The 27,320-nt window shown below is 37.7% G+C and overlaps 1 protein-coding gene and 1 non-coding gene across 2 annotated transcripts in view; both read right to left on the reverse strand.

Annotated features, from left to right (window-relative positions):
• FHIT (fragile histidine triad diadenosine triphosphatase) overlaps window positions 1–27,320 on the reverse strand; it is a 1,408,108-nt gene that overhangs the window by 1,254,997 nt on the left and 125,791 nt on the right. The window lies entirely within an intron of this gene.
• LOC129061126 (U11 spliceosomal RNA) lies at window positions 6,609–6,742 on the reverse strand. Its single transcript, XR_008528090.1, has one exon. It is a non-coding gene; the product is annotated as a U11 spliceosomal RNA (small nuclear RNA).

Genomic DNA, 27,320 nt, shown 5'->3' on the forward strand with positions numbered 1-27,320 from the left:
AGGGAAGAGGCTGGGCCCTCTTCAACCCTAGGCGTGACTGGACCAGGACAAGCATGGTAACTTCATTCTCCTTAAAAAGGACTGTTTTAGGGTATGGTTTGAAATTATGGCAAATTGACTAGGAGAGAATATTGTTGCAGGACTTCTGAGAAAGTTTTCCTTATTCTTAAAGAAACAAAGGACAAGAGAAAGGGCAAGTATTTTTCTCTATTTCTGGCCTTCAGATGCTATGCCAGGATGTCCAGAAACACCTTAGCCAATCTGGACCAAAAGGATTCAAGCTTGCACAGCCATGTAATACCTGGAAGAGGGCAGAAACAGAAGATGAAAAGAATCCCAGCTCTCAATAATGTTGCTGAATTCTTGAAAAGCCTTATTTTTTATCTACATTTTAATATTTTTAAGTCAGTTGAACTGGGATTTCTAATTCATTCATCTGAAAGAATCATAAGTGATACAGGGGAAAAAACACTGTCCAGGCCAGGACAAAGAGATGAGTTCAACAAATATAAGTGTTCCTTTCTTTTTTCATCCTCCAAATATATGAAGTCTGTCCAGAAAAAGTCCAATCATTGTTACTACAATGAGAATGGTTTGCACAATCTTGATTAACCTGATAGCCAAGAAGTGTAGACTGGAATGCACATGCGTGAACAATGAAGACTTCATTGTACTAGTCAGTGGGGGCAATAGATGCCATTGAGTGAGCATGTGTACTGTGTGGCCATCACATTCAAAATGACTAAGTAGAGCAACAAATCTACATCAAATTTTGTGTTAAGCTTAAACATTCTTCCTCCATGGAAACTATTTAGATGATTAAGAAGGCCTCGGCTATGGGCAAGTGGTGATTGGCAGCTTCATCACAACAATGTGCCCGCTCATGCATTACATCTCGTGCAGAGTTTTTTGGCCAAACATCAAATCACCCAGATGACTCAGTCCCCTTACAGCCCAGATTTGGCACCCCGTAACTTCTGGCTTTTTCCAAGACTAAAATCACCTTTTTTTTTTTAACCCTTTTTTTCCCCCCCTCCCCCCCCCCCCCCCCCTTCTTTTTTTATTTGCTTCCCGCTCCCTACTCCCCCACCTTTTTTTTTTTTTTTTTTTTTTTTTCCCATCCCCACCCCACCCCCCCCCCCACATTCCTCCCCCCCCTCTCCCTTTTTTTTTTTTTTTTTTTTTTTTTTTTTTTTTTTTTTTTTTTTCTTTTCCCCCCCCCCCCCCCCCCCCCCCCCCCCCCCCCCCCCCCCCCCCCCCCCCCCCCCCCCCCTTTTTTTTTTTTTTTTTTTTTTTTTTTCCTTTCCCTTCCCCTCCCCCCCTCCCCTCCCCTTGAAGAGATTTTGGACTGTCGATGAGATTCAAGAAAATATGATAGGACAGCTTATGGCAATTGGGAGAACTGCATGAGGTTCAAGGTGCCTCCTTGAAGGGGACTGAGGAGTCACTGTCCTATGTACAATTTTTCTTGTATCTTGTATTTTCTTCAATAAATGTCTCTATATTTTACAGTACATGGCTGGATACATTCTGGACAGACCTCCAATATATAACATGAATTTGCTTATAATTTGTACAAATAGTTTACAGAAAAGGTGACAAGAATAAAAGGGGTAAACAGACCTTTCCTTCCCTCCCAAAATATGCACACAGGCTCAATTTTTCAATTTTAACATAAAGGTGCTAATAAATGATGGACAAAGTTTTCCAAGGAAAGATTTGTGCTGCAACAGATTATATCCTGCTAAAAGGAATTATAGGTCTTCTCAAAAAGCCCTGAAAATAAGAGACCTCTAATCCCTTCCTCCCTGAGGTCTTGAAAAAGTGGCCAAAAGCAGTTCCCTAGATAGATCGGGATGGATTGAGTATGTTCTAGGAGATCAGTAATTTTCAACTTTTTCATCTCATGGTACATATAAACTAATTACTAAAATTCTGTTGCACACCAAAAAAAATAGGTGTAATTTTGATTCATTCACACCAGATACCTATCTATTGTTGTGTTGGCTGCTGTCATTTTTTTATTTAACAATCTAAGGGAAAAGACATCAGTGCCCTTGACTAAATAGTCAGGTATTGCATGTTTTAAAAATTCTTGGGTGTGCCATAGGACACCAGTTGAAAGTTGCTGTATTAGACCAAAGGAAAGCATTTGTTAATTGAATAGTCATGTGCTAGAATAACTGTTGTCTTAATCACGTAATGAAGACTGACAGGTTACTTGGCTTATGATGCTCTATAGTAAGAAAAATATGCACTTTTCTAAACATGACATTATTTAGAGTCAAGTGACCAGGAAATTACTCAGTTCAGTTCCGCATCACAGATTGAACAACCTCCTTTTCCCATATCCTACTGTATCTAATCCCAGTGGGTTAGAATAAAGCAGTCTGAAATACACTTAGATATTTTCTATTTTGGTGAAAAATAAAATATAAGTTGTTTAAAGCCTGGAACATTATCTGTGATTTGGGTCTAATGTCCAAAAATTACTTACAAATGTGAACTCACAACATTCTACCAGCATTACAAAGAACTCATGAGTGTTCATGCCTTTGGGGGTTGCTTTGTGTGTTTTCTCTTTATGAGTATTGCTCCCCACCCCAGAATGTGGTACAATAGAAGGACGAACAGTGTCCTGCTGGCCCTGTTCCTACATGTCATTTTGCTGCATTTCCAGTTAATGGCATGACTGTAATGACTAGCAATTTAAATAATGGAGGCTGAAGCAGAGGCAGCTAAAGGACACAATGCAGAAATTGCCACAGTTTATCAACATCACTGGCACCCAGCTCTTCATTACCTCCTTGAAGAGGGTCAAAGTAGTTAGAGTGGTGCTGTAAATACTGACTAAAACAAAGCAGCTGCTTATTCTTGATTTGGCACAGGGTATTTATAACAAACAAGTTGCTTTTCCCAGGCATGGGTTATTAGACATGAGAATGTAATTGATATTAACCAACATTCAGGCTCCAGTAACTTTTTCTCACTGCACATCAGTTTAATTTTTTTTAAAGCATAAGTAGTGCATGCCAAATGGAAAACAAGAGTAAGAACACACAAAACCCCTTAAGCCTTTAGTACTAAGTGAAAAACAACTAACTCATTTATCTTATAGAATCCTTCAGAGATTTGCCATAAACTCAGAAGAGTACACTACAGAGTCTTCTCTTTTTGAAAGGGCATTCAAGTGATTTTTGGAAAGGAGACAGCTCTAACTACAATCTTGTTTTTGTTCAGAACAGTATGGAAGAGTGAAAATACTAATTCTGCACTACTGTTATTACAGCACAGGTTGAACATTGGTCTATTGTTCTGTTTCATTTGGACCATAGAGTAATGGCTGACTTAGTGATTTAAATTTTTAAATTCTTTGCAACATTTTTAAATTGAGAGATTTCACAGAGAAGGCTGGAAGCTCTGACTCCACCAGAGCCAAACCACAGGGGCAGAGTTGAGGCTGCTCTGTTTGGAGTGCGGAAAGCATTTTGCCTCGACTGCACTAGCCCCTCTAGTCTCCCTGCCATGGAAGCCAAATGTCAATTACCTCCCCTTTTCTTAAATGGAGTGTTAGTTTTCTTACAGTAAAGGTCGAATACAGATATTTCACATTGGTATGTCTCCATCACAAATGGAAAATGGGTGAAGAGGACTGAACATTTCAAGAAAAATGAAGAGAATGAAGAGGATACAACTCTTTATAAAAGTACAGAATTTCTTACCTAACCTCCTTTACACAGTAACAGAATCTACCCAGTTGGCCTCCAAGGGCATTTAAATGAGTGACCCTTTGTAAAAAGCATCAAGCTAGAAGTTCTGTGGAAGCAACGCCAGATTTGGAAAAGCCAGACTCAGACAAAAGCTGTCAAACCAAGAATGGAGAAGCAAGCACACCTCCTGTAAGAAAAACTGAGCAAGTAACAAGCACGTCCTGATGTCCCACCAAAAACATCTTAGTCTCTGGCCAACCCCCTTTCAGAAAGGAAGTCAGACACTAAGTCATAAACAAGATTGTTGTCACTCTCTGAAATCATCTGCACATTCATGGTGAAAACTGCTGCATCAGCCTCCGGTCTGATCTGCAGCAGTGAACCCTCACTCCCCACCTGGTTTTATTAGCTCTCTCTCTTCCTGCAAAGGGCGGGAGGAGTGCTGCAAGGGATGTTTATTTTTAATGAAAGGAATAAACGCACGTGCACACACATACTCAGAAAATATTATTTGATGGCATCCACACTCACAGGGGATCTCACTTGGAGATCTTTTTATAATAACCAAGAGAACTAAGAGTTAGGACCTAACAAATCTGAAATGATGTCAAGTTAGAAAGACCACTGCATAGAAACAAGCTAAAAAACCAAAAGAAGTGAGTAGAACACATAGTTTTTCTTTTCACTAAATCTCATAGTAAAGAACCCAAGGAAATCTTTTCTATATAACTGAGGAAAATTAAACAAATAGTCAAGGAAGGAAAAAGTGTATGTTAATTTCTTACTATGTACCAAGCACTGTATATATATTTTAACACATTTTGATAATAAATGATACTTTTTTCATTTATTTATTATATGAGTATTTGTTAACTGCCTTACATGTGTCTGGCATCTCCAAGGATATAGACATTTGAAGATATGGTTTTCCTATTGTCCAAGTTTTTAATATAACACAGAGGCATTCTCATAAAAATAGTAATTGTTATAAATATGATAGCAATGACACAATTAGTTAATAATGGCTGTCATTGTGTGCTAACTATGTGCTAAGAATTATGCTGAGTACTTTACATTACTTTCATTTAATCCCTCATAAGTGTCCTCTGATCAAGGTACTAATATCATCTTCGTTTTACAGAGAAGAAAAGTGAGCTGCTATAGAAAGACTAAGTAACTTGCCTAAGATTATTCAGCTAACAAGTGCAAAATCTGATATTTAGACACTGCCAATTTTTTACACCCAGTCCACAGATTATCTGCCACATCAACCCAATAACACCTACAATGGAGATATGTCAAGGCCAATGGAAGCAGAATAGAGGGCCCTTAAATGCTGTTTAATTTACAAAGCACTTTCCCATATGTTGGGAAATGCCCAGCCTAGTTTCAGGAGCTGTAACCCTATCGACAGGCTCAAGGGCCCCAAGGCTGAAAATAATCAGGAGGCCTTGGTAAAGCAGGCTCCTGAGGAGACTTGGTCTGTCCCCACCTGGCTATGCTCCTGCCTCTCTGCTGTGCCATGGATGGTAATAGCCAATGACCGGTAAGTTATCTTGTGCTGAGGTATATGACCTAAAATAGGTATTGGCCGATTTTGGCAGCAGACCAGAAATTGGGGGACATGAAGAAGGGGCAAAAAGGCCTCTGCATCTCTCAGCTTGGCTTGGACATTGCCAGAGTCCTCATTGCAGCCAAGAAGCAGTCTCCTTAACCCTTGGTGGCTCCCCCCTCTGCCTGGCTCAGGCTTGAAACAGTGCGGAGGAAAAACAGCCCTAAATCAGATCTGGCAGGTCCCGGGGTAATCAGGCCTAAAAGTAAATTCTTTAGAGTATGCTCTGTTCCTCCCTCAAATCTCTGGTCAGCTCATGCTGCAAAGGACCTTTACTTATACCCCTTACCTTGTACCGTTAAGACATTTACTTTATTTACACCTTTTACCCTATATCTTTAAGGCGCCTTTAAGTCTATTTTCCCCTTATCTATAGTCTCTATTGTTGATTCTAGTCTCCTCTTGGACCCATGTAAATCAGTGTCCTCCTGTCACTTGTCTTGTTAAAAGCATCATATATTCACTGTGAAACTTACCATACTGATGCAATGAGATAATGTATGCATTCCTGTTACACACCCCACTGGTAAGATTTTCAATAAAAGCCTTGGAACAAGGGGCGATGGGGCCTTCCCCACTAGAGGGATGTGCCACGGCCTTCTCCAGTAAGAGGGAAGTGCCCCTGTCTCTTCTCCCGGCAAACAGAGAAATGTTTGAAATGTTTTGTGTTTATTCCCCTTCATCCATGACAACCCCCCGGGCGGGCTCTGCAGGTTTCAGAGACCTGCTCCCACCTCAGCTGGCCCCAGCCGGTTTCCCTCAGGTTTCAGGGAGCGCTGCGCTCTCTGTGGTGCTGCCCCGTGGTGGCACGCCCATAAAGCCGCCACGCAGTGTGACACCGATACAGAGAATAAGCTTCCAGAATTCATTAGCCCCAAGAGGAGGTAGAAAAAATAATAGCCTTTCAAAATGGCTTAGTCAAGGTGTGAATGACAAAGATACAAATGTCTAGTAGAAGAACCTGGGATGGACCACATTCCATGAAGACAAGTACTTTAGACTGTTGATCACTGTCACACATCTGAAATGCAGTCCAGAACCAATAAACATTTGTTTAATGTTAGAATAAATGAAAACAGCCATGCTTCAGAAAGACCAAGTTTAAGGCAGGATTAATTGGGGTAAATCAAAGAAAGCCTCCCTCTGACACTAAATTGTACTTGGAAGAATGTATGAGTGTGGACAGGTGAGATATGAAGTGACAGGGGCTGGGGGTCAATGGCTCAGGGTGAACACAGGTATAGAAGCACAGAAGTCTTCATTCTTTCTCTCCCTTTGCCCCCAACACAGGCACCAAGATCAATGACCACCAGTTGCCTGGATTCCAAACAATTATGCTTCCAAAATCTTTTTATGTTGATTCTGCACATAGAACAATCAAGCTGCCCTATGTGTGCCACTCATGAGAGAAGCCCTTGCTTTTTAAGTCTGCACTCTTTGTATCCTCCATTTTACCCATCTCACAATGTGCTACAAGTTTTCTTATCTCTCTCCTCCATCACTGTCCTCTGTGAGAGCAAGCACTATCTTTGTTAGATTCCTAGCACCTTGCGAACACCCTGGCACAAAACAGGTACTCAATAAATATCTTAGAAGTAATTGTTAGTTTAGTGAATTGCATGATTGATGGGCTGATTGGTTATTGTTGAGAATAATGAGTCAAAGAGAGCTGTAGGAGATCGCTGCTATAGTCCAGGAGGAAACATCTCATTATAATAGCCCAGAAGCATTTATTAAAGTAGGCATTTTGCTAAGGAGGAAGAGTGGAATCATCAGTTGGTCATGAGGGACAGCAAGTCAGAGAAAAGCAGAGCCAGCGGGCAGTTGCTTGAGAGATCACAGTTCCCCAGGACAATAAGCCATTAGCATGCAACACTGGGTAATCTGATTTTCATAACAGACTGATTTATTATGACTTCTAAATATATAAATCCTAGGTTATGCTTTACAGCTAACCTAACAACTTGATATATGTGTCTGACATCCCATCCTAAAATCAGATTCCAGCTTCTAATTAATTTTTATCACCCATCACTATAACCAGAGAGGCAGAAAATCTCAGTGGGATAAACAATAGACAGGGTATTAGTTGTTCCTATTTTGTAGTACATTCTCCAGCAAAACACTGAGTTTCCTTTTTCTTCCCTACAAAAAAAGGGGCAGCACCCACATTTCTCCCTATGGCTTATATGATGAATGAATGGAGAACATTGTACAGGAACCTGTAGTCACTGTTACTATTAAGTAACTAACTGCCCTCCGATACTCCTACCCTCACCTTTTACCCCATCCCCCATACACAAATTAGAATGACATCATTCTAGTCAGTTTAAAGACTGATCATTGCTTAAATGTTACCATATATCTTTTTTTCTCTGGTAATATTTTTATTAAATAACCCTGGGAGCTGAGTTGCAAACTCCATAAAGATCTGACGTTAAACCAATAATAATGTTCATAAAAGCTGAAAAAACTATCAACAGCTTTTTATATAATCTCAACAACATTCATAATTCACTTACACCCAGATACTTTGTTAAAAGTGCAAAGTAATACAATAGTAGCTGGGAAAGTTTTATAATTTGCTGATTTCCTTAAAATGAGCACTAAGTTTGCATTTCTAAATATGATATTAATGTATGTATATAATTCTTAAAACATGTTCTTCCATCCCCTTTCTCCAAATATGGAAGTCAAAATAGTTACCACAGACCAGGTGAGGAAACAAAGAGCTGGTCACATTCAATTTTTTTAAAATTTTAATAGTGAGTTCTCACTATGTGCCAGCCACTATTCTCAATCCTTTAAATGTTTTAAATCCTCCTCAAACCTCAATAAAATATCATAATTTTCTCCTTGTGACATATGAGAAAACTCAGGCACACAGAAGTTAGAAAAGTTGCTTGCAGTCACACAAGCTAGTAAGAGGTACAGCTGAGATTTCCATTGAGGCTGATAGCTGAGAGTCTACCACCTTCATCATAACCAGTGCACTGCCTTAGGGACTTAAGGGAGATCTTACTAAATAAATTAAAGTATAAGTAGTCAGATGTGTTTTCCAAGCCATCTATATCTAAACTATACAATCTACCGCATATTGAGAACACTACAGTATTTCTGGCTTTCTGTAAGCAGATTTAAATAAATTTTGATAATAGCCTGTTTACCTACCACAGGATGAAACTAGCAGGAAGAATACATTCAGCAAAAAATGTTACCTGACGGGCATCCTGAATCACAAAGGCTGACATGTTTTCTTTCACAATAGTGAAAAATGGGTATGTATTTTTTTTAATCTGAAAAATATCTCCTCATTTTTTTATGAGCAAATGGCTTCTAAATCTCCTGTGCCTATCTAATGCATTTGATGGTGTGAAAGATGCATTGTTAAACACATGTACACACTCACATACTCAAACACCCCACATATACCAGTATACATATGCTTGGTGCTCATTTTGTCTTCAGCTGTGCTCTGAAACCGTTTAAAAAAAATAATGCATTTACATAGTAGCAAAGAGAAGTCCATGCAGGTGCCCTTCAGGTTACATAACACTGTATTTACATCCACAAAATTATGTATTCTCCCTGAAAATCAAACTTAAATATACAAAGTATTTTTATTTTTCTTCTCTAAAGGTTATTTGTGATGGAACATGTCCTAAAAATAATAATTTGAAATAAATAAAATTTTTAGTTAAAATCATCATTAAGAACTTAAAGTATTTCCTTTTATTCTTAAATGAATTTACACTAATATAGAAATCAAACAATCATTTGAAAGTACATGTAAAGCATCCATATTGCAACTAATCTATATGGCTGATTTGTAAGTTTTAAACCCTTTTAATAAAACTGTATTTTGACTCTAGCAGTATTTAGTTAGGGCTTTATCAAAGCATTTAATTACAAAATAAGATCAATGATGTTCAGATGAAACCACACACAATATAATCAAATCCTTAGCATGAAATCCTTCAATTTGTCATTCTGAGGTCTGTTTTCTGGGCCCACTGCAGTTTAAAATAGCTTCTCCAGTTATACCACACTGCCCTACCTCCCCTTTGCCCTCAGAATTATTAGAGCATAATGTAATCTTTTACAAGCTATAGGAAAATATTATTGGAATGCATGGTGAAAATGCAGAGATAAAATGGAACTGTGGGAAAAAACCCAACTTTTTGAAAAAGGAAAATCAATTACTGTTCTTAATAACAGTAGTAATAGCTTTTGTGCTAAGAAAAGAAAAATTGCCCAGAGACAAAATAGATGTTCGATATTACAGTGCACTAATGAGTACATTTACATATAATTTTCTGAAATTTATGTCCAAGACTAACTGCAAGTAGAATTTAGTATCAATAAGAGTTTACAAAATCCATTCATTTTTCCTCTAAGCATGTCAGTTATTTAAGGTACTTGATTAGACTCTGTTATTTTTCTTCTGGAGCCAACAAAGAGCTCAGACAGCTTTGAAAGTGATGAATTAGTGGGGCATTTCCCACCAATGTGCAAACATTGCCACTGTCACAGCAGGAGAAAAAACAATGGGAAAGCTTGTTTGAATTCACATGCAGGCCCTGAATAAAATCTGCTGGAACAGGAAGCAGGCCTTGTCAAAGGCCCACCACAAAAAGCAGAAGAGACAGAAACCCAAACTTAGAAAGACTTTGGTACCTATCCCTTTCATGGAGGCCTGAAGAGAAGCCTCTGACATGGTGCCGTCCCCCTCTTCCCCTGAAAAGATGAAACGAATACAGGCCTTAACAAATATCCTCTTACTCAGAGTTGAGAAACAGAAAGGAGAATGCAACAAATTTGTAGTAACCCCACTTCCTTGTTCAGATTCTCAGAAGCATAATAAAATAGAGAGCTATATCTCCAAGGTTCCACTTCCAGCTGTGCCCACAAGTTGGAAAAAACAAGAAGGGACATGTTAACTCACACTGACCTGCGCCTGTGCTGCCATTCTTCCGAACAGTTCTAAGGGAGTGCGTAGCCCTGCTCCAAAAATGCTTTGGGAAGATATATTCCTAACTGGACAAAAAGATTTTGGTGAATTCCTGGCTTAATGAAGAGTGAGAAAGAAAATACTGTCCTGAGGTGCCCAATCATTGATGCATTATGTTCTCCTATCTGCTAAAAACATCATCATAACCATATTTAAATATTTAAATGTTGCTTAGACAGTCCATGTAAAATTCAGTTTGGTCAATTCAGTGCCCCATCCACTCAGATATTGAAAATAGGTAGTCATCCTTACCTATGTCCTTTCCATTCTGCCTGTATTAGTTTGCTAGGACTGATATAACAAAATCCTGCAAATTGGGTGGCTTAAAGGAAAGATATGTATTGTCTCACAGTTCTAGAGGACAGAAATCCTAAATCAAGGCATCAGCAAGGCCATGCTCCCTCCGAGACTAAGCAGAATTCTATCTTGCCTCCTCCTTACTTCTTGTGGTGACCATTAATCCTTGGCATTTTTTGGCTTGCAACTGCATTACCCAACCTCCATCTCTTTCACATTCTCCCCTCATATGTAGGTGTCTCTTTTCCTACCCGTCATATCATATTAAGGGCCCATCCTATTCCAATGTGACCTCATCTTAACTAACTATATCTTCAATGAGCATATTTCCAATAAGGTCATACTGTGAGGCAATGGCAATTAGGATTTCAAATATCTTTTTGGAGCAACACTATTCAACCCATAACACTCCTATATTAAAACAATCACCAAGTCATGACCAGACTACTTTCTACTGCCTCTCAAATCTGTCTGCTTTTTAATTAAAAGAACTTCCTGAATCCTGCCCTCTTTTTGAACTGCTTCAATTTATCTCCAAAAATCTTATTTATTTAAATGCAATATACACACAAAAAAGTGCATGAATTATAAAGAATTTTCACAGAATGCACATACCCAAGTAACCAACACTCAAATCAAGAGATAAAATATTACCAGCACCCCAGAAACACATTTCTTATTCCCTCCCAATTAATTACCCCTGCTCCATCCCAAAAGTAACCATTATCTTGACCTCTAAAAATATGAATTAGTTTTACATGGTTTGGGATTTTATGTGAATGGTGTCATATGGTACATATTCTTTGTCTAACTTCTGTTAGTGATACTCGTTGTTACATGTAAAAATAATTGATTCATCTTATTTGCTTTATAAATACTCCATTGTAGGAATATACCATTTATTTATTCATTGTGCTGTTGATGACCATTCACATTAAGTTCTACTTTAAGAGCTATTAAAAATAGTGGTGCTACAGACATTCTCACAGTTTAAAGTGTACGCCTAATAGAATTGCACAGTCATAGGGCATATCATTATTCATCTTCAATAGATCCGGCCAGTTTTCAAAGGTCATTGTATTAATTTTCAACAGCTAGGCACTGTATGAGAATTCCAGGTGTTTCATATCTTTGTCAACACTTCATATTATTCGTCTTTTTTCATTTTCATTTTTTCATTTTAGATGTGTGCATTAGTATCTCTGTTCCTTTATTCTGCATTTCCATAATGACTAAATATGGTAAGAACTTTTTCATATGTTCATTAGCCATATGGGTATACTCTTTTGTAAAGAGCTTGTTCAAATCTATTGCCCATTTTTCTACTGGGTTACCTCTTTTTCTTATTGATTTGTAGAGGATATTTATATAGTCTGAATGTATGTCCTTTGTAAGATATATATCTGCAATTATCATTCCCATTCTGTGGATTGCCTTTTATCTCTCTTAATGGTGTCTTTGATACAAAGCCTTTTCATTTTAACTCAGTCTAATATATTTATCTTTTCATTTTTTGCTACATTTAAAAAACAATTTTATTGAGATACAATTTACATACCATCCAATTCACCAATTTAAAGTATACAATTCACAACCTTTTAGTATAGTCACAGGGTTGTTCAACAATCACTTTAATCTAATTTTAGAATATTCAAATCACCCAAAAAACAAACCCCATATCCACCAGCTGCCACTGCCCATTCCTTCCAACACCTTTCACCATCACCAGGCCCTAAGCAAGCACTAATCTAATCCCCTTTCCCTCTCTCTTGAATTGCCTATTCTGGACATTTCACATGTATTGAATCATATAATCTATAGTCTTTTTTGACTGGTTTCTTACAGTTAGCATAATGTTTTCAAGGCTCATCTATGTTATAGTGCATATTAGCACTTCCTTTCCTTTTCTTGGTGAATATTTCATTGTATGGATATACAACATTAGTTTATTCATCAGTTAATTGACAGTTGAGTTGCTTCTAATTTTTTGGCTATTATAAATACTGCTGCTTTGTTAGTATTTGTGTGTGTGTGTGTGTGTGTGTGTGTGTCCTATTTAAGCAATATTTGGCTATGCCAAACCACAAAGATATTTTACTATGTTATCTTCTAAATGCTTTACAGTTTTATGTCTCACATTCAAATTAACAAGCCAACTGAAATTTATTTTGCTTATAATGCAGGAAGGGGTCTAGATTAATTTTTTTCCCACATGGAAACCCACATTTATCAGCACCATTTAAGGAAAAGATGCATCCCTTTCTCACTGCCCTGCATTGGGCACCTTTCTCAAAAATCAAATGTTCCTATATAGATGGCTCTATTTCTGTATTCTCTATTCTGTTCCATTGTGCTACTTGTTTATCCTGTGCAATGACACCCTATCCTAATTATTGTAGCTTTAAAATATATGGACATATGATAGTTTACATCCTCCAACTTTATTCTGATTCTTCTTCAATTACCTTGCCTATTCTTGGCCCTATGCATTCTGGTGTTTTGGTTGGGGTTGCACTGTATTTAGAGATCAATTAGGAAAGAACAGACCTCTTTTATACTGGGCCACCCATTCCATGAATATATTATGTCCTTCCATTTATTTAGGTCCTCTTTAATTTCTCTCAGTAACATTCTACACTTTTCTCTATAAAGATCTAACACATCTTTTGTTAAGGTTTATTCCTGCTTGTAATATTTTAACCTACTTTAAATGGTAACTTTTAAAAAGATTTTTATTAAGGTAGAATTCACATATCATGAAATTTACCCACTTTAAATGTTTGGTGAGTTTTAGTAAATTATACACCTGCACGACCATAACCATGATCTAGTTTTAGAACATGTCCATCCACCCAAAAAGTATCCTCATGCCTACTTGCAGTTAATCCCCACTCCCATACCAGGCAACAACAGATTCACTTTCCATCTCTACAGTTTTGCCTTTTCTAGAAATTTCAGAAAAATTGAATCATAGAGAATAGAATCTTTTGCATCTGTATTCTTTCACTTAGCATGTTTTTTAAGTATATCCAGCTTGTTTCATATATCAGCAGTTCATTTCTTTATAATGTTCCATAGAGCTCCCTTATATAAATACACCAATTTTTGTTTACCCATTTTTCAGTTAATAGATATTTGGATTACTTCTAACCTGGGGCCAGTATGAATAACATTGCTATGAATGTTCTCATACAAGACTTTGTGTAGACATAGATTCTCTGTGGGTTTTTACTTCAATACCTAGAACTGGAACTGCTGGATCATGTGATAACTATTTGTTGAACTTTTTCAAAAACTGCCAAACTGCTTTCCAGAGTGGCCAGCAATTTGTCCATGTCCACACCAACCCTTCTTATTGTCTGTCATTTTTATTTTAGCCATGCTAATGGGTGTGAATTAATATCTCATTATGGTTTTAATTTGAACTTCCCCAGTGATAATGAATATCTTTTCATGTGCTTATTTGCTATTAATGTATATGCTTTGGTTTGTCATTTTACAATTAACTTGTAACAGTTCTTTATATACCTGATAAATACTTCATCAGATATGATTTACAAATATATTATTCCATTCTGTGGCTTGTCTTTTCATTTTCTTAATACTGTCTTTTAAAGAACTCAAGTTTTTCATTTATAACATCTAATTTATCATTATTTTTCTTTCAGAAGTCTTGGCTTTGGTGATATAGTTCAAAAGTATTTGACCAAAGTCCTAAGAACTTTCTTCAGGTTTTCACCTAGATGTCTTATAATTTCAGTGCTTATATTTTGGTCTGTAATATATTTCAAGTTAATTTCATATATAAAATAGGGTACATTTGGATATAGTTATTTAGTTGTTCCAGCTCATATTCTCTGGAAATACAATTTGCCCATAGTTTATAATCCTTTTTATATATCGCTGTATGCATTTTGAGTGTAACTTTTAAAAATTTCTTTGTTGCTGGTATATATAAAAGCATAACTGATTTTTTTTAAGACTTTATTTATTTATTCTCAGAGAGGGGAAGGGATGGAGAAGAGAGGAAGAGAAACATCAATGTGTGATTACCTCTTGCATGCCCCCTACTGAGGACCTGGCCTATAATCCAGGAATGTGCCCTAGACTGGTAATCAAACCAGCACTCAATCCACTGAGCCACACCAGCCAGGGTTAAAGTTGATTTTTTTAATATTGATTTTTTATCCATCAACCTTACTAAATTCACTTGTTAAATTTACGTTATTATATCTTCTGCAAATATAATTTTATTGTTTCATTTCCAATCTTTTTTAAACATTTTTAAATTGACTTTAAAGAGAGATGAAGGTAGGAGAGAGGGAGAGATAGAGAAATAGAGATAGATAAAGAGATAGAGATGATAGATGGAGATAGAGATAGAGAGATGAGACATAGAGATAAGAGACATAGATGAGAGATAGAGAGAGAAAGAGAAAAATATCAATTTGTTGTTCTACTTATCTATGCATTCACTGGTTGGTTGTTTTATGTGCCCTGACCTGGGATCAAACCTATAACCTTGGCATATAGTGACATCGCTCTAACTAACTAAGCTACCCGGCCAGGGCTCATTTCCAATCTTTATGTCACTCTTCTTTTTCTAGCCTCACTGCCTTCACTAGGATCTCCAGTACAAGGCTGAACAGAAGTGATGATATCAGTCCCCTTTTTCTCTTGCCTAATTTCAGAGTACAGTTCTCAATATTTCACTTAAGTGTGATGTTTGCTGTAGACCTTTTTAAATAGATATTTTTTTAATAAGAATGTTTACTTATATTCCTAGTCTCCTAAAACTTTTTTGCCAGGATTAGATGTTAGATTTTATCAAATGCTTATCTGCATCTATCTAGTAAGATAATCACACTTTTTTCCTTTTTTGAATTATTACATCATTTGATTTATCAATGTTATCCCTCTCATTTCTATAATAAATATAAGGCTGTAGCAACATATTAGCTCTTTTATGTATTGTGTGGTCTTCTGTTACTTTATGTCAGATTGTTGCATCCCTAGGACTATGAAAATCTTCGCTCAACATCTCTACATCTTAACTGCTACTTTCTACTGGCCTTTTCAGCTCTCAGAGCTTTATCATTTACATATCTGCAAATGCTTCCAAGAGAAAAAGAGTGAGAATTTTCAGGTCCCTCAGTGACTTCCTTTCTCCAGGATTCTGGCCCCTCAAGTTCTGGCTGCCTTGCTAACTTTTCAATGTCTTCAAAGAAATATTATATCTTTATTTTGTCTAGCTTTTCTAGTTGTTCTATGAGGTTGTTGGTTACTCTGCCATTACCAGAAGTATTAATCCATCTTTTATAATATCAACTAAATCATATTTTCCTCTCCTCTGAAATTCCTAATGGCTAAGCCACTGTGCTTATAATAAACCCATATTCCCTACTCTCTCCTATAAAATCGTAAATCACCCAACCTCAGCCTTCCCTGTAATCATCTATTAACACTCACTCCCTTGCTCACTACTCTCCAGCCATGGGTACCTTTCTGTTCTTCTAACTTTACCAACTTCATTCTCGAATCAGCACTTACCCATTTGATCTGCCTTCTCCCCAGAACACCCTGTCCCTCATCTCTGCACAGCTATCTCACTTTTATCATTCTGTCTCACTTTGTGTCACCTCCTTGAAGAAGCCTTCTCAGGACAATATATCTAAACTTCTGCCCTGTGCTTATAATAAAGCCATGCCTGACCTCTACCTCCCTGAAACAAAATAATCTACATAAAAGGAGGAATAATAAAATTAAGTTAACAGAGTATTAAACTTCCAAAAAGCTATCCCCATCCCATTTCCATAGTCAACATAAAAAAAAACCAATAAACCAGAAATATAACATCTTTGGGATAGAAGATGTTTGGGATGGCAGAGCTTAAGAGTATCATTTTTCTTTGCAGTGTGACAAAAATGGATTCATATTATTGCTATATGTCTTTCCAGATGTACAACCTCAAGCAAGGTTCTCAGCCTCAGCTTCCAAAACTATAAAATGGGTGTAATGATAGCATCCATTTGATGGTGTTATTGTAATTATATAATAAATGTTATTTTGTATGCAAAGTGCTTAGTACAGTGGTTGAATCATAGAAAGTTCTGTATAAACAAGAGCTATTATGATGACAATAATGCACATGATGATAATGATGATGAAAATAATAAGGCTCTATAGCATCTGGTAAAATACTAAATCATTTAATCAAAGGCACACACAAATACAATTAAATATTATAATTTTCATCAAATAGATGTAGCCCTTATCTCTTACATTAACAGATTTAGTAAAGACTTAGTTTCTTAGATTTCTGTATTCGGTAAGTTTGTTGACAATAAATATAGACCAATCCTAGTAAGTCTACTAAAAAATAAAAGGAATTTATTGGAAAAATATAGCAGTTTCTCACAATATTGCAGGAAGAATTGAATAAACAAGCTTTGTGAAGAACAAGATTCTAGGTAGCTCCAGAGAACTGGGAGGGGAGAGCCAAAAGACCTCCTTCTAGAACACTGCTATTTAAGTGAAATATCAGGAATACTTACCTTTTGCTCTCAGTTCAAAATCCCAAAATCTTAAGAGGGAAAATCTGCTTGGCATAACCAGTTCAGGTACCTAAGACCAAACCAGCCATCTCTCTTCCAAGAAGCCAGTCAAACATCACAGTGTCAGCTGCTGGAAACCCACCTCGGTGAGTAAGGGGTCAGCTCCCACAGAAGAGTTTTGTTTTGGAGCTGGAAAGTCATCCCAAGAAATACCATGACAATTATAGAAACCCTATCTATGAGAAGCATCCTCTAAAAGAAGCCATTTTGTTCTATTCCTTACCCATCCAGAACAGTAGCGTCCAAGTTATGCACCATTAGCTGCTTGGGAGGGAGTTAATTACAAATTAAATATAATTGAACTGTTGAATCTGTTTTCAAGTCCTCTAAATAGAATAACAACATGCCACCTTGTACAGCCAATTTTGTGAATCAAAGCTGAGTCCCTTGCTTCCTATGATGACAGAAAACCTTTGTGAGATTTTTAAAGTGTAGAGACACATTTTAAAAAAAATGTTCTAGTGCCAGTCAACAAAATTTAGGAGAATATATAATGGAAACTATATTAAAGGAGCCTTGGAAGGTATAAGATAGTCACCAATGAGAAGGAAAATTTCATATTATGCAGTTACTCAAAATGATAATAAAATCTGTGATTTCACAATGTCTTTCTTCTCCTCTAACACAAATAGCAAGCTACCAAAAAGGGTAGGGAAAAACTAAAAAAATACAATGAATGCATTCTACAACAAAAATGAGCCTTATCCTGCTATACTTGCCAAAAGGATATCAAGAAAACACAAGTATGAGTGGTCTGGAAAGGGCGGAATTATATTGAAAATTTGGGCAATGGTAGAGAGTCAGGAATTGAGGGATTTCAGCAACAGAGAAAGAAAAAGAAAAAAGTTATGTGGTTGATGGTCAACCGAATAACTCTTAGGTTCTACCAAGTTCCTCAATATTATCTGCACAGAAGGTGTCTTATTTTCAGTAATTGTGAGACACCATTTAAGGTGAAATTGTTTCAATAAATTTGGCACTTTTTCTTTCCTTTTCCTGTGAAAGTGGTCCATTTCGTGTTCAGAAAATAAAAAAAAAAAATGGGATGGGTGTGGAGGGTGATTCCCATGTAAAGTATTATTGGCATCAGTGTATATGCCCGTAGCCTGATAATGCATCACTTTCCATTCAGAATATTTGCTGGATCTATGGTCCTCAGGCGTTTTTTAATCTGGAAAACAATTCATTCAATACTTGGAAGGCTGACATAGGACTTCCAGAGGAGAGGCAGACAGGATGGTGGAAGGATTCTTGGGTCAGATTAGTGGGTTTATTCCTAGCTCAGTGATTTATGAGCTTGGTGACCTTTGGAGGTCACTTTATCTTTTGAGCCTCAGTTTCTTCATCTAAAATGAAGATAGTATTTTTATCTACACCTCTTTTAAATTGCTGTGAGTATAAGATAAGCCAACTGTAAAGGCTTATCATAATGCTGCTACATAGTAAGCACTTTATGAATATTTGTTACTGGTGTTGCTATTCCCCTTCTTTCATTCTTTAATATATATTTGTTAGATTCTTTGTTTCTAGACATTTAACACTCCAGAAAATTTACATTAAAACACACATAGGAGTCTGAGTCACCAGGTTTTTATTTGATCAATCAAGACATAAAAACAAAATAAAACTATCATTTATTATCTTCCTCATTTTAAAAGGGAAAAAAAAGACCATTTAAATTCCCTCAGTTAAGAGGAAACACATAATACTATTTAAAAAAAAGACAGTTCACTGTGCTACAGACAGATGAAGGCAACATAGGTCTCATGATTGGCTCTGGGGCATCACAATGCTTACAAACTATGTGGCAGCCTAAAGCCAATAATAAGGCAACCATGTGCAACATGACCTGCACATTCATACTCTGCTCTTTGACTCATGCTACTTCCTCCATCATAAATACCCTCCAGACATTTCGACATGTCCACAATGCTGTTCTCTTTTGAGCCCTGGAAGCAAACCTTTCCTGAGAATCACCTGATCCCCTCAGCTGGAGTGCTTCTTCCCAATTCTAGCATCAGGTCTCTCTCCGGCTCTTTGATCGCACTGTCCACTGTCTGCTTTGCAATTTGAAATGTGTGTATCTTATCCATCCACTACACTTAAGGATTAAACCCAGGAGTAGATCCAAAGCCAACCCTTTTCAGCCCCCTCACAGTGCCTGATGCAACTGGTATAGGTCTATAGATTGACTCTAAATATAGGATTTGCTACCTTGAGTCAGCAACTGCTTCTGGAACAGTTTGTATGGTTCTGAACCCAGCAATATGAAATGGGTTTTGTAAGATAGGAGTTTACATATTCAAAAGTACATAATCAGGCAATCCAACATCTAGTTGTCTATGGATCAACAGATGAATAAGTAAATAAAATGTGGTATACATACAATGGAATAGTATTCAGCCTCAAAAATGAAGAAAATGCCACAATTTGGAGGAAACTTAAAGACATTATGCTACGTGAAATAAGCCAGTCACAAAAAGACAAATGTAGGGATGGATGGTTATGATGGTTGCACAACAATGTGACTATACTTAATGTCATAGAACTGTCCACTTAAAAATGGTTAAAATGGTAAATTTTTATGTATATTTTACCAGAATAAAAATATTTTAATAAAATTGTAAAATATTTTTAAGCATATAATCAGAAAATCATAGAAGGAACAGTTTAAGGGATAGAGACTGTTTAGAGAAGACCTGACCCATGAAAAACGAGAAATGAGAAGTGGGTTATAATGGTTACGTGTCAGCTCAAGGAGTCAATGTGTAAAGGGCTCAGACTTGTACTCAGCCTCAAGGCATCCCCATATACCCATGAGTAGAAGCTACCGGAGACAGATTTCAATTTGACATAAAAAAAGAGCTTTTGACTGTTATGTCCAAAGATAAAAATGGGTTGTTTTTATAAATAACAAGTTTCTCTCCACTGGAAGTATTCAAGTATAAATGAAATAGTCCCTTGGCAGAAATATTTAGAGAAGGAAGTATCAAATGAACGTTGGACTAAATCAGTGGTTCTTAAAAGCCAGTTAAGAACTTCCAGCCAAGAGAGGAGTGTAGGTAGATACACTTTGCTTCCTCACACAACCAAAAGGACAACAACAAATTTAAAAACAAAAAATAACCAGAACTGCCAGAAAATCAAACTGTATGTAAGTCTGACAACCAAGGAGTTAAGGAAGAAACATTCATCATCCAGACTGGTAGGAAGGGCAGAGACGGGCAGCCTGGGTGGAGAGGACACATGGCAGGTAGCGGCTAGAGGACTGGGCAGGCAAGGACAGTGGCTGGCGGATCCACATTTCCATGCAGATAAGCCAGGAGGAAGAGCTGGGGAGTGAAATAGACTGTGCAACCCAAGGTTCCAGTGCTGGGAAATAAGGCCTCAAAACCTCTCACTGTAAAAATCTGTGGGGGATGTGGTGGAAGAACACACTTCCAGCCTTACAGGAGAGCTCATTGGAGAGATCCACAGGTCCGAGAATGTACACAAACCCATCGACCCAGAAATCAACACCAGAAGGCCCAAATTGCTTGTGGGTAGCAGGGGAAGTGACTGAAAGCTGGCCAAGAGCTGAGCAAGTGGCATTGTTCCCTCTCGGATCCCTCCCCCACTTACAGTGCCACAACACAGCTATGTGGGGTGCCCTGCCCTGGCGAACACCTAAGGCTCTGCCTCTTACAATGTAACAGGTATGCTGAGACAAAAAAAAATATGGGCCAAATGTGAAAACAGATCAAAGCTCCAAAAATAGAACTAAGTGATGAAGAGACAGCCAACCTATCAGAGACAGAGTTCAAAACACTGGTAATCAGGATGCTCACAGAAATGGTTGATTATGCTCACTGTAGGGTATGTGGAAGTAGTCTGGCTTCCTCACCCAGGTATCTGGGTAACTAAGGGAAGCAGCTTCTCACAACCTTGAAGGGGTCTGATAAAGTAGCGTCCTCAGAGCCTTAAGACTGGGTCTCACCACCTTGAGTCTGGATATGATAAACGGTTCCTATAACATGAAGTTGGCTCGCATGCACAGCTCCTTCTATGTTACTTAACTTTTTGGCCTGAGGCCGGCTTTGTTCCTTCTAGTACTTAAAAAGGTAGGGGCTTCTCACTGGGAGTAGAGTAAAGAAGGGATGCATACATAGACATGGGCTTGTCGCCTACATGGCTCCCTCAAATGAAAGCATGTCAGACATCCAAACAGCTCTGTGAATATTCTTTCATATGCATGAATCCCATGAACCTGCCTGTCCCTGATCAGTTGCAACACACTCACAAAATAGAAGAAAAAGTGAAGCCTACACAAAGTGAAATAAAGAAAAATATACAGGGAACCAAGAGTGCAGGGAAGAAAACTAGGACTCAAATCAATGATTTAGAGCAGAAGGAAGAAATAAACATTCAACCAAAACAAAATGAAGAAACAAGAATTCAAAAGAACGAGGAGAGGCTTAGGAATCTCTGGGACAATTTTAAACGTTCCAACATCTGAATCATAGGGGTGCCAGAAGGAGAAGAGGAAAAGCAAGAAATTGCAAACATATTTGAAAAATTAATGAAGGTGAACTTCCCCAGTCTGGTGAGGGAAATAGGCTTCCAGGAGGTACAGGAAGCTCAGAGAGTCCCAAAGAAGTTGGACCCAAAGAAGCACACACCAAGGCACATCATAATTAAGTTACCCAAGATTAAAGATGAGAAGAGGATCTTAAAAGCAGCAAGAGAAAATGAGACAGTTACCTACAAAGGAGTTCCCATAAGACTATCAGCTGGTTTCTCAAAAGAAACTTTGCAGGCAACGAGGGGCTAGAAAGAAGTATTCAAAGTCATGAAAGGCAAGGATCTTCATCCAAGATTACTCTATCCAACAAAGCTATCATTTAGAATGGAAGGGCAGAAAAAGTGCTTCCCAGATAATGTCAATTTAAAGTAGTTCATCATCACCAAGCCTTTATTACATGAAATGTTAAAGAGTGTAAGAAAAAAAAAGATGCTCAAAAATATGAACAGTAAAATGACAACAAACTCACAACCATCAACAACTGAATAAAAAAAAAACCAAAAACAAACTAAGCAAACAACTAGAACAGGAACAGAATCACAGAAATGGAGATCACATGAAGGGTTATCAGTGGGGAAGGGGAAGGGAGGAGAATGGGGAAAAAGGTACAGGGAATAAGAAGCATAAAAAGTAGGTACAAAATAGAATGGGGGAGATTAAGAATAGTATAGGAAACGGAGAAGCCAAAGAACTTATCTGTACAACCATGGACATGAACTAAGTGGGGGAATGCTGGTGGGAGGGGGGGCAGGTACAGAATGGAGAGGGATAAAGCAGAGGAAAAAAATGGGACAACTGTAATAGCATAATCAATAAAATATTTTTTTAAAGCCAGTTCAATGGCTAACAGCAATCCATGAGGAAATATTCATTCATTGGTGGCAAAAATGGTAAAGACAAAATTGTTAGGTTTTATAAAACTAAATATATATGATTATTTTAATTCTAAGGTTATGCCTTCTATCTTCTAGTATTAAAATAATCAATCCCTTCTGAAAGAAAAGTGAATAATAGTTTTTTCATTACTGTCCTTTTGGGGGCAAAACTAGAAGTTGACAAAGTTAAGTCTACCTTCAATTTTAGTAAGGAAGACTTTACTAGTCTCAAATTCTGAGAATCACTTGGACAGGTCACTCTCTTAAGAGCTTTTCAAAATTCCAAGAACTCTTGTTCATGTCCAAGGATTGTTGCCCAATTGCTTTCATTTTTCCTTTTAACCATATTTCAATGGAGTATGCAAGGGGTAGAGCATCTCCCAGAAGGAGCTTCCAAAAGGCTCTGCTTTCATGGGGATGGTCTGAAACGATATAAAAATTGAGAGGGTTTCCAGTCTTTCAGGGGTTTCTATCTGATGAAGAAAGATAGAGCTTTATTTTAGAGATGTTTATCCAAATTCACCACAGAGGCAATGGGCCAGATTCCAAATACTACTGGCCCCTCACTAAATAAGTACATTTTACTGTGCAGGTGTGCTCAGGAGAGGAAGTGTATGTGTAGGGTATGGCTGTGTTTGTATGTGTGTGTACAGAGATAAAGATGGGGATATATGAATGAATAGATATAGGTAGCAACAACTGCAAGAGGGAAAAGGATGATACATATTTGTAATTACATTTAAGAATCATCTAATAATAAACAAAAATAGGATTTGGAACCTATTGCTCTTGATATCTATCACCAGCAACAATGGTTTGTCTCTAGGTATTTCGGTTTTTTTTTTTGGGGGGGGGGGGGGGGGGGGTTTACTCCATTTTTTGGTCACTTATTTTTAAATTAGCAGAAAAAAAAGTTGAAGGCACCCAGTTATTTTATTGTCAGGAACTAAAAGGGTAAAGATGCACTGATGGGTGACATCATTCCATGCCAAACCCCCAGAGCATTCAGCTTCTGCTAGTTCTGCTTTCTCCCACAACATCTACATTTGGATCCTGCTGAAAACACCACTCGTTCTGTCACTCACAATCTGTCAAGATAGCATTATCTTCTGTGGTTTAAGAACAGAAACTCCATTTAATTTGGTGGTTGATAAAGACATTTCATTCACATTCCTTAACAATAATTATTCTACTTTACCAAATAAAGGCAAGAAAGAAGAAGCACTTACATTTTACAGCCTATATTTCATCATGAACACATGGAAGAGAAATATGTTCTCTTAAAAAAAAGTATTAAGTCAAAAAGTGGACCTAATATGAATGTTTGCTTTCTGTACATTCTCTCCATGTTTCAGTCAGAGAGAGAGTGGTTAGGAGTTTGGGCTCCCAGATCACACTTGGGTTCAAATCCTGTCTCTGCCACAAATGTAACCTTAGGCAAGACAAGTAACCTTCGTAAACCTCAGATTCTTCATCTATAAAATGGAGGCATGTATCAATATCAACCTCAATAAATGTTAGTGGCTGTCACTACTACTACTACTACTACTACTACTACCCTCCTCTTTCTCTTCCTCCTCCTGATCCTCATCATCAAATCAATGTATTAGCTAAGATTCTTTGGTGATAAGTAATACAAATTATACTAACTTCAGCAAAATGGAAAAATATTAGTCTATGTGTACAGATCAACTCCTAGAATTCAAAATAAAACTAAAGCAAGGGACAGGAACCATGACCCCAGTGACTTACGGGCAGTTAGTTCCTCAGGCCACCAGTATCAGGAAGAATCAGCTACAACCATTTTCCATCCTGGGGTCAATTTACTGTACTCAAGATTTATAATCCCTGGAAAGAGAGCCAGAGAAACCTGTCTTGGTATCGACCACCCCTTTGCCATGGAAAGCAAGGTGTTTGACTGACAGCACACCTCGTCCCATGAACCTGCTGCATCAGGCTCAATTAAGGCTATACCCTCTTCTCTATCAGTCTCCTTTAGTAGATATGTTACTTTAATATGTTATTAATTTTTAAAGTTGTTGAAATTCATTTTGAGATAAATAATAAGGCTCCACAGCTCTGAAGTATAAATGTCCCTTTTTAGGAAAACATGCTGCTAAAAAACAAACAAACAAACAAACAAACAAAAACCATGCTGCTTGCTGAAAAGAAATTTTGTTGAAAACTTTCCTATTAAAATTTCCAGGAAATTCATTGCCTTTATGGTCAAGTTATTTAGCAATGATTTGTGCTGTTAGGAAGCAGATAAAGCACCCATAGAAAAACGTTGTCTGAAGATGACTTAGAGAAGTAGTTGTTCTCTTACAAACAAATTATTTTATATTTTGTGTTCAATAAGATGAAATTTATGCTCAGAAATTAGGCTAAGAAGCAAGATTTTGTTTTGATATTTTTTGTTGATGATATTTTAGTAAGAAAGGTTAACAATAAAAAGAAATGATATAAAAATAATAATAAGATATACGATCCACAATTCCATAAACTATTCTTCCAGCTTATCAGTTGAATAAATCCCAAACAGTGAAAATATACAGTCTGATTAATTTGGAGCCCCAAATGACTCAGCAGTTTAGTGAAAACATTGCTCATAAAGCCCAGGGCTCCGGAGGCACACAAAGCTGAGACAAAGTCTAGCTTCACCCTGGACTAGACAACTGTGTTACTCTGGGCAAGTGACTGATCTGTTAAAACATCTAGGCCTGGACTCACCCATAGAATAAATAAGATGTTGGGATATTCTAAGGATTTACTAAGATAATGCACGGAAGGTCTTGACATTTGACTGGACCCATTGTAAGCACTCAGTGATACATGTTAATATTTATATGTATAGGGGGAGGAAGGGGAGAGAGAAATGGATCTCAAGAGGGAGTGATTTTGCTCCTCAAATGACATTTGGCAATGTCTGAAGACATATGTGGTTGTGGTTGTCACAACCCAGAAAGTGGGGCTAGAGGAGTTCTCAGGCATCCAATTCATAAAGCCCAGGGACACAGCTAAAGGGAAGCAGAATATACCACCCTAAAACATGCCTCTATGGTGTAAGCATTATTTTAGGCTGACTATTTTTAAGAAACAGCAGACATAGGAAAATCTCTGAGAACTGAGTAGAAGTTACCTTTTCATAAGATACATTTACATTTACAAGGAAATTCTCCATTTGTGAGAGTGTCTCCCTCTCTTTACCAGAAATAGAAGGATGATTCTAAACCTCTAGGAACTCTCATCAACAAAGAAGGCAGGACTTTAACCTGCAAACAAAGCTTACCGTTGTTTACTGGGATTTTCCTGGTCATCTCCCATAACTGGCCTCACCCCTTTTCCCCAGCCTCTTCTATCCATAGCTAAAGGAGGTATTTAAGGGGGTGGCTAAGGCCATTTCAGAGAGTTACTCAGTTTCCCTGGGCCTCTCCTATGTATGCAGGAGGTATACATGTTACTAAACTTCTGTTTGTTTTTCTCCTGTTAATCTGCCTTTTATTACAGGGGTGGCTCAGCCAAGAACCTAGAAGGGTAAAGGGAAAATTATTTTTCTTCTCCCACACAGTCAAACATTCTACTATGCACAGGGAAGGCTCCCACAACAGAATTATCAGAGGCAGAATGTCAACAATGCCTGGGCTGAGAAAAGAGAGGGACAGACAGACAGAGAAGCAGTGTGATTTACTGACAAACATATAAAGAATCTGCAAGAATGAGTACATTCAGAGGCAGGACAGGAGAGTGGGCCAGAGCAGCAGATTTAGAGTTTGACTAGGCTTCTACCAGGCACATGTTCTTAGCAAGTGACTTCAGAACCTCAGGATTTTCTTTTTTTATTTTCCATTGTTATTCTATTCTGGTTGCCCCAATTTTCTCCCTTTGCCCTTCTCCACCCAGCCCATCCCCGCTCCCACGGTCAATCCCCACACCCTTGTCCATGCCTGTGGGTCATTCATACATGTTCTTTGAGTAATCCCTCCCCCTTCTTCCCACCATTATAACCCTCCCCTCCGGCCGCTGTCAGTCTGTTCCATGTTTCCATGCCTGTGGTTCTGTTTTGCTCACTATTTTGTTCATTAGATTCTTCTTATAAGTGAGATCATATGGTATTTGTCTTTCACTGACTGGCTCAATTCAATTAGCATAACATTCTCCAGTTCCATCCATGCTGTCATGAAGTGTAGTAGTTCTTTTTTTCTTTCTGCTGTGTAGTATTCCATTGTGTAAATGTACCACAGTTTTTTGATCCACTCATTTACTTACAGTAAGAACCTCAGGATTCTTGTTTGTAAAATGGGCATAATACTAACTACCTCAGAAGGTTGTTAGCAGGTATGATATCACCCTTAACCAAATCATTGTGGAAGCCCACTGTATAACAAGTAGGACTGCACCAGTGTATGCAGCCACTGTCGATAATGCTAATTATTACATACTTAATAAGTAAATGGTTACTATTCTTGTTACATGGTAGACCAGTAGCCGGGTTTGAAGTTTAACACAGCTATATTGGAAAAAGCTGGAAAGGTTAGTTCAGCCAGACTTAGCTCCCTTTGATACGGAAGTTATCAACAACCAAACTCAGAGCCCCAGTGAGTGTTTCCTACAGGGCAGGTGCTCTCGACTGTGATCCTCAG

This window comes from Pteronotus mesoamericanus, unplaced genomic scaffold (genome assembly GCF_021234165.1).
Source record: "Pteronotus mesoamericanus isolate MK-2021 breed Mesoamerican mustached bat unplaced genomic scaffold, CSHL_Meso_final scaffold_54, whole genome shotgun sequence".
Classification (NCBI taxonomy): Eukaryota; Metazoa; Chordata; class Mammalia; order Chiroptera; family Mormoopidae; genus Pteronotus; species Pteronotus mesoamericanus.